General features: G+C 39.8%; 1 long non-coding RNA gene across 1 annotated transcript; it reads right to left on the minus strand.

Annotated features, from left to right (window-relative positions):
• Positions 1 to 8,191: 8,191 nt before the first annotated feature.
• On the minus strand, positions 8,192 to 8,638 carry LOC120441110. The gene is made up of 2 exons (XR_005613783.1): positions 8,544 to 8,638; positions 8,192 to 8,450 (listed from the first exon to the last, which is right to left on the minus strand). It is a non-coding gene; the product is annotated as an uncharacterized LOC120441110 (long non-coding RNA).
• Positions 8,639 to 9,340: the final 702 nt, after the last annotated feature.

The raw sequence follows: 9,340 nt of genomic DNA on the forward strand, positions 1-9,340 counted from the left end.
TACTAGAGAGTACCTGTGTGTAGTATGAATAACATAACCACCGCACCAGAGGTGTAAGCACCTTTTGCAAGGCACTCAAGGAAACCAATGAACAGCCTCAAAAATAAATGAACAGGTGGAGATGCAGACTGTATTTGCCAGGGCCGTGCAGAGACGTTTATAGGGGCGGGTGCTCAAAGCTAAAAAGGGGCAAATTGAACCAGGCTGAATAACAACAACACACATTCATCAAGAATCTAATATGGGATCACATCATACTATATCACTGTTGTGAGGCAAAGCAAACATAGCCTATGTTTTACCTGATGGGTACAATGTTGCTGTTGAGGGGTTGCTGCTGCTCCTGCTGCTGATAGTGCTGGAGGGCAGCGCTGTGTTGATCTGAGACTGTAGACATTAAAAAGTCCATAGGAGAGATGGTAGCTGATTAAATAAGTGTCATGAGATAATAACAAAATGCAAAGATTGGTGACAGCGCTTGGAACCATAAGGCAACAAAAAACTGAGAAATAAACTAGACTCTGCCTGTGAATCACTCTTTGCCTCTCTTCCTCCTTCCATCCCCTCATCTCATCTATCACTCTCCACTTGCTGTCCATCTGAGAACAAGGCACAACTTGCTATTGCAATAAACTATTATTTAATTATCTACACTTAACAACTCTTACACTTAATCTATAATAAAATGATGACAGAAAAATGTTATAGAAGCAAAACATTTCAGTTGTGCTTATTATTATTTTTATACTGGAATACCTCTCCAACAACTGGTACATGTGTTAATGTTACCTGTGCTCTTTGTAATCCAGCTGCTGAGGGATCCACTGCCTTTAGTAGCCTCACACAGCTCCTACTGTTTCCTCCTCATGTCCTTACCAGCCATGTCTGGACAATGTTATATTATGAGTAATAATTTAAAAATCCATATACATAAAACACACACAGTGACATTTTAGACCTTCTTCAGAATACTGTATATACTGTGGGCACAAGTTTCCATCATGGTGCTGATCCAGAATCCTTCCCTTATTATTTATTACTAGAGCTACAATAATAAAGCAATGAGGGGAAAAAAGTAATAAATTTGAAATAATGTATTTACGATGATTCCCATTGTTTCACTATCCACTCTGTGCAGGCAGAAAGCTTATTACATTTTTAAACTGTAGAGATACAATACTTTTGCTGCTGTAAAATCAGCATTTTGTCTTATTTAAAATATAAATCTAATATAATCTGTTTCTTAATGTATGTTCTTTAAAATACAGTGTGTTTTTTAAATATTATAATTATAATAATCCATTATTATGTGGACATGCACATTAGATCGTTTTAAGTGAAATATAAGCCCTCCAGAAAGGCAGGAAAAGCCCTGTAACTTACTTTAAAACTAAATATGTTCCCTAAAACGGTGGACAGAGCTACAGACCCATGACAGCCTTACCCAGTGAGCCAGCAGCTATGACCAGCACTACTTGTGCAGTAAAGGACAGGTAATGTTTGTCGCGCTGTTGCACACACAGCACGCTCATTTGTTTCAGTTCGTCAGTTGCCACAAGACAGCTTACCAACGTGTACGTAATAAGCTAATACTCCTGTGTGCTTTAGACTACAGTGTGCGCTGTACACCTGCTTACTGGTTTTGTCGCATCAGTCTGTGTGTCTGAGGTAATTTGTGTTTCTCCTACAGCTCCGGACCGCAAAAAATGCACATGTTCTTTGTGAGCTCGTTCCCGGCTCGTAACCAGTGCGTTCTGCCGTCAAGGGCGATCATTGGTTAATGGTGATCATGTGACTGATGCAAGCCAGATCCTTTTATTTAGCAAAACTGTGATTAATAGTTAAATATTATTGTTGAGGGGCACAGACAGGACTCCGCACGCACACACACATTAAAAAAAAAATAATTAAAATTTTTTAAAAAAATTGCCTCAACAAAAGGGCACTTTGGGCACCCATCAGGAAAGGGGCGGGTGCTCAAGCCCCTTCCGCCCCCCCCTCTGCACGTGCCTGAGTGTAGATGTTGGATATGAACTGACTTTTATACAGACACACTGTTGGGTATTTCCATATTTCAGTAAACTGGGTATAGAAACACACTCAGAGTGTGTGCTGGTCATGTGTCCTGTGTGGTATGGCTGCATCCATGGGCTCAGAATAAGATAGGAGATAGGCATGAACTCGTCCATCACCAATAGAGAAACTCAGTAACATTGTTTACTTTGTGTATAATTCCTATTAATCTTGATGAGCTTTTATAAACCTTTCTGTCTTTTTTGCCCTTCTGTCTCCATGTTTGTCCTTATCCTCTTGTTTCTTTGTAGGGTGATCAGTACAGACATCTGTTTTCTCTGTGACGGTCTAAATGTTTGTGAGGAGCTAGGCTTCTGTGCTTAGGTTCCTGAAAGAAGTGGAAGAAAATACATTCATGATGTGTTGTTTTGTTTTTATTTTAGAATTTAACATTCATTGACAGAGTTGATATGAATTGTAGAACACCCTGCATTGCTCATAATGCACTTCACATTGCATCACACTCTTCTTCTTCTACAGAGCAATGTTCATAATGCACAATACGAGGTGCCACATAGTTAAGCAGCATTTAAAGTCTGATTCATTATTTTAGAATGTGATTAATGGTTTAAAATGACACAGATGAATGAGAATAGGCAGAAGACCAACAGCTCACAGCTCCTCTCAGCAACCACTGACCCACTGTAACCAGGAGAGGGCAGCAGTGCCAAGGAAGAACAGGACAGTAATGACAAAAGACTGAGATGAGAGATGACAGTGATGAAGGAACAACAAGTTGTGTTGCAAAGAGAATATCTTCATTTCTAAGTGTGACAGAGTCATTTATTGGGACACTAATCTGTAGGAATTATACACACAGATGTCTGTCTACACCTCTGTAGCTTTCTTCTTCTTTTATTTTAAATTATTTCCATAAGTTCTGTTTTTGTAATTGTCTATGTTTAAGGTCAGTATATAGGAAATAATTGAAATTTGATTTGATAATCGATATTTGTTTATTCTCCCCCCCACACACACACACACATATATATATATAGATATAGATATATATACATATATATGTATATATATATATATATATATATATATATATATATATATATATATATATATATCTATATACATCTATATACATCTATATATCTATATATCTATATATCTCATATTGTGCTTTTATTGTGAAACGTTTGTGGAAAATAAACGGCGGAGCGCCATAATGGTTTTACTGTCGTTGTTGCACAAACCGACGCATAAAACAGTCTCTTGTCCATCCAGAGTGTGATTATTTAGATATAAGAAAAAGAGAGAACACTAAGAAGAAGAAATTAAGATAGCCATTACATTAAGTAAAACCATCCTGCTCCAGAGCGAGACGATTGCATCAACACGAGGCCATACAAAGTTGGATACCACAAGTCAGTTAAGTGTACAGAGCTGTGTGCATGAAGAATCTAAGAAGAAAAAAAAATAAGCTTCCATGGATAACGTTGGACTATGATATGCTGCCAAGCTACAAAATTGAACATGCTAAAATTGAACAATAACGACACTAAACTTCTCACAAATAAGACAACAAATAAGACAGAGTGTTTTGGTCTTAAGAAAGATGAGATGAACAACTTTAATAATTGACCAATGCGTTTTGGCTTGTGGCTTGATGAAGGGTCAATTATTAAAGTTGTTCATCTTCCCTTAAGTGTTGCTGGAGTTCCTACATTGTGAATTCTTTCATCCTCTCCATGCACCTTGGAAGTAGGTGAAGTTGTGCCAGAAATTTTTTGCTGCGATTTATCTTAAGAAAGATGACACTACGAAAGCCTCAGCTTTGTGTCACAGACCATTTGTTTCATGAACACTTGTTGGATAAGAAGTTGTGTAAAAGGAGAAAAGTTGGCAGATGAAGACCCGCAAGATCCCAGGTCCGGGGCACAGAGCTGCAGTAGCGTGACTGGCCACAAGAGGGCACAAAAGTATACCCAAAGAGGTTTGGAAGAACAGCTTAGCAGGCACATAAACACAAGAAGGTCCAAGCTGTCACAATTAACTTCGAAAATGAATAAAATTAGCAGACCAATGAAAGAGAATGAAAGTCTTGAGAATAAAAGTCTACTGATGAACATTTACATAACTTTTCAAAGCTACATGAAGATTCTTACAAGCAAATGTTGATGTACTGTTACTGTTGCCAGAAAAAGAAAGAGCCAAAGGTACACGGTGAACATGGTGGGCAGTCAAAGGAAAATTGGTCATGATGTAAAACAAGATGATAACATACACCAAACTGATGCCAGTGTTATTCCAATGAATCTATGTGAAGTCATGTTGAAACAAAATGACATCAGTGAGATGTTAGTCAAACAACATAGACTGTTACATTTGCCCCAAAGAGACATTCCCATCTTTAGTGGTGATCCACTTGAGTTCATTCCATTTATAAGAGCCTCTGACCACACAATTCATGACAAGACTGACAGTGACAGGTTATATTACCTTGAACAGTTCACCAGAGGTGAACTGAGAGATTTGGTAAGAAGTTGTCAGCACATGAATCCTCAACAAGGCTACAGTGAGGCAAGGAAGTTGCTGTTTTGTCATTATAGTAATGAACTGAGAATTGCAACTGTCTATATGAACAGAGCATTCAAGTGGCCACAAATCAAAACAGATGATGCAAAGGCTCTTCATAGCTATTCACTGTTTCTCACCAGTTGTAATAATGCAATGCAAGAAAACAAAATTCATGCTTCGCACAATGGGGCAGGAAAAGTTGGTGACAAGCTACCACCTATCAGGATTAGAAGTGTGTGGTTTGAATGAGAACACCTATAAAGATCTTCCTGACATTTACACTCATGTAGACATTCCAGTGTCTAGCGAGAACATCCCTAGACAGGATAACTTAAAAAGGTAGCCACATCTTCAGCAAATCAAGTTCCCACATTTAGATGCAGACATCAGACTTTTGATAGGGTGTGATGTGCACAAGGCTATGGAATCATGGGAGTTTATTCATAGTGAAGATAATGGTCCATATGCTATTCAAACAGTCCTGGGTTGGGTTATCAATGGCCTTCTCAAGAGAGATTCTTGCTCTACTCCTTCTGACAGAGAGCTGAGTGTTTCAGTAAATTGCATCTCTGTCACTAATGTCGAGAAGAAGAAGAATACAAAATGATGGTGCACTTGTTTGGGGCTACAACCTCCCCAAGCTGTGCAAACTCTGCACTGAAGAAAGCAGGAGAAGACGTTCAAGAAAAAAGGCCACTAGCAGCAGTTAACGCTGTTCTGAACAACTTTTATGTAGATAATTGTCTTCTCCCACTTTCAGATGGAACAGAGACATGTACTATGGTTATGGACCTGAGAGCATTGTGTGAGAGTGGAGGATTGCACTTAACAAAGTGAATGAGCAACAGCAGAGGTGTTCTTGCTTCCATTCCTGAAAAGGAAAGAGCAAAAGAGATTAAAGATCTGGATTTGAGACATGATGCACTACCTGATGAAAGAGTTGTAGGAGTGAACTGGTGCACAGAGACAGATGTATTTAAGATCAGGATAAATGAAAAACTTATGGCAAAGACAAAGCAAGGCATCCTCTCATTTGTAAGTGCAATATATGACCCGTTGGGGTTTCTATCTCCCATCATTCTGCCAGCAAAAATCATCCTGCGAGAGCTTTGTGGCAGGAATATCTCTTGGGATAAGGAAATCCCCGCTGAACTTGCTCAAATGTCACAATTTGGCATTTAGAGCTTTCAAAACTTCATGGGTTTACCATCAACAGGTCTTTAAAACATGCTGAATTTGGAGCGGTCATATCTGCACAATTGCACCACTTCGCTGATGCCAGTGAGAGGGGCTATGGAGTCGTTACTTACCTCCGTATCACAAACCAGAAAAGAAAAACTCACTGCTCATTCATCATTGGCAAGTCCAGATTGTCTCCTCTGAAGCAAAAAACAATTCCACATCTCGATCTGACAGCAGTTGCAGTTGCTATAAAAATGGACAGGCTCATGAGAAAGGAGCTGCAAATGCCACAAGAAGATTCTGTGTTTTGGTCTGACAGTACAACTGTTTTAAAGTACATTTCCAGTGAGAACATCATGTTTAAGACATTTGTAGCAAATAGAGTGTCACCTATTAGAGACAACACAAAACCAAGTCAGTGGATGTATGTAAACTCTGAATTAAACCCTACTGACCACACTTCAAGAGGAATGAACACAAACACATTTATGATGTTTCCAAACTGGATTGCTGGGCCAGAGTTTTTGACAATAGACAAAAAAACTGGCCAATCCCACCGGACATTAAAGAAATACAAAAAAAGATTTTGAAGTCAAGGAGGTAATGCATGTGGATGTTACAGAAGTACATGAAAATCCACTAAACAAGCTGATCTCTCACTATTCAGATTGGCACCGTCTAAAGAAGGCAGTTTAATGGATAGTCATGTTTAAGCTGCTGCTTCGCAGGCTAAGCGCACATTGGAAGCTTCTCATGTCACAAGTAAGTGGCTGTAAAAGCAGCAAAAGGAAAGCCGAAAAGGTTGCCGATCAAATGCAACAGTTCAAACCATGTATTAAGGGATCTTCACTCATTACTGCAGATGCTGCAATAGGAGAAACTGAGATTGCTACGTTTTGTCAACATCAAAGCTTCGCAGATGAACTTGCAAGTCTTCATAAAGGCGACAAGCTTAAAAAGGAGCAGTCACATTGCAAAGCTGGATCCTTTTGTCCAGGATGGAATTTTAAGGGTTGGCAATAGTTTGCATGAGTTAGCACTACCAGCTGATGTTAAGCATCCAGTGATCCTTCCTAAATCATCATGTTTCTACTTTGATTCTGAGACACATTCACCAAGAAACAGGTCATGGAGGAAGGAATTACACATTATCCAGGCTGAGAGAAAGGTTCTGGATTCCACAGGCAGATTCAGCAATAAGAAAGATCCTGTCAAAGTGTGTAACATGTAGAAGGACATCTGCAAAACCTGGTGAACAAAGAATGGCAAACTTGCCACAGGATCGCCTGATGCCTGACAAACCTCCATTCACAAATGTGGGCATAGACTATTTTGGACCTTTTGAAGTCAAATAAAGGCGTAACAGAGTTAAGCGATATGATGTATTGTTTATATGTCTTACTGTTAGAGCAATACACATAGAAGTTGCCCACTCACTTGAGACTGATTCCTGCATAAATGCATTCAGGAGGTTTATTGCAAGACGAGGTCAGGTGTCTGTCATGAGATCAGACAATGGCACTAACCTTGTGGGTGCACAAAAGGATGCGTGAAGCAATCAAGGGATGGAATCACTCCAAAATCTCAGAAATGCTCATGCAAAAAGGCATCACTTGGATATTTAACCCTCCAGCAGGATCACATTTTGGAGGAATCTGAGAGAGGCAAATACGCTCAGGAGAATTAACCAGATTCTAAAGCAGCAACCTTTGGATGATGAACGCTTGCTGACATTGCTATGTGAAGTTGAGGCAATTGTCAATGGCAGGCCAATAACAAGTGTCTAATGACCCCAGTGATTTAGAGGCACTTACACCCAATCATCTACTTCTTTTTAAAGGGCAGCCAGTACCACCACCTGGATTGTTCCAAAGAGAAGACTTGCATGCCAAAAAAGGTGCAGTACCCGTCTGATATTTTTTGGAAACATTGGACTAAAGAGTATTTGCCACTTTTACAAGAAAGACAGAAGTGGTTAGTGACTAGGAGAAATCTGAGACCAGGAGAGGTTGTTCTCATACTTGATGACAGTGCACCAAGAAGTTCCTGGATAATGGGAAAGGTTGAGAGAACAGTTCCTGACTCACATGGACTAATTGTTATGCCTCAGCAGTAACAATTAGGGGCCGGAATGTAAGGGCCATTTATAGTCATTTCATGTGTTATTTTGAAAAGCCTCAAAAGGATATTGTGCCTTTATTGTGAAAAGTTTGTGGAAAATAAACAAGCAGATGGCGGAGTGACAATGGTTTTACCGTCGTTGTTGCACAAACTGACGCGCAAAACAGACTCGTCCATCCAGAGTGTGATTATTTACATCTAAGTAAAGGAGAGAATGTAACAGACCCAAAAAAAGATTTTAGGTCTGACCAACCATCTCAGCCGTGGGCAAAAAGATGACAGTCAATAAAATTCTAAAAGATAATTTATTGACAAATAATCAAAAGATAAAACAGTCCAGTGTCCCATTTACGAATCAAGTAAAAACACACAGTCCCAAGGCCAGAGCCAACTATGCCACACTGCCAGTTGCACTCCACGTGTTGACTTCAACAGGGTTAGCAGTTGTCCTCTGAGACCCACCACCCTGCAAGTAGATAGCCAGTAGTCACTCCAGCCTCTGCAACTCTGCTGCCTTTAGGCTGTGGCATATAACAGGCCCTGGCCTGCACAGAGAGACAAAATTACACATTCACTGTAGAATTCATAGCGCAAAACCCATCCATCCCAAACATATCCGATTTCATCACATTACATACCTGCACAGAGAGACAAAATGACACAGCAGTGTTTGTAGTGTGGGCTATAAGTAGACCAGTGTATCAGTGCAATCAATTACACCTGCCTCTAATTAGTCCAACCCCATTCCAGCCATTGGCTTACCAAAAATGTGACACACACACACAACCACTCCCAACCCAGTGCAACTTCACACAATAATATGGAGCCGAAGTAACACAGGCACATTAGTCTACCATGTTACAGAGAACACTAAGAAGAAGAAATTAAGATAGCCATTACACCCCGAATTCCTTGTGTTATGTTTGGTGACCCTGGTTTCTATGTTTGCGTATTTCCTGTGTTACTTTGACAGTCCTGTGTTAGTGCATTCTGTTTTTCTTCCTCCCCGTGTCTTGTGTGCGATTAGTTCCAGCTGTGTTCCCTCCTGTTCCTCATTCCCTCATTACCCTCTTGTGTATTTAGTCCTTTGTCTGTGGTTGGTTTGTCTGAGTTTCCTACCTCTGTTTTTCCAGGTTCCAAGTTTCATGCAGTGTTTTGTTTATTTGTTTTATTTTTGTTTTTCCAGTATAGATTTTGTTTGTTCTATTCTAGTTGTTCTTTGCTTTTTGTTTGGGCCTTTTTTCAGCCAAATAAAAGGGTCGCTTTTTGTTAACATCCATGTCAGCTCCATGTCTGCTTTTGGGTCCGCGTTCACCTCACTCCCTGTCATCTGCCTCTGCAGACGTGACACTTATTCCACATATGTTCAACGTTAAAACAATGGCTGATCTCTCTGTGAAAGATTTGTCTCCAAAAGTGAGATTGACTAATTACT

This window comes from Oreochromis aureus, linkage group 2, assembly GCF_013358895.1.
Source record: "Oreochromis aureus strain Israel breed Guangdong linkage group 2, ZZ_aureus, whole genome shotgun sequence".
Classification (NCBI taxonomy): Eukaryota; Metazoa; Chordata; class Actinopteri; order Cichliformes; family Cichlidae; genus Oreochromis; species Oreochromis aureus.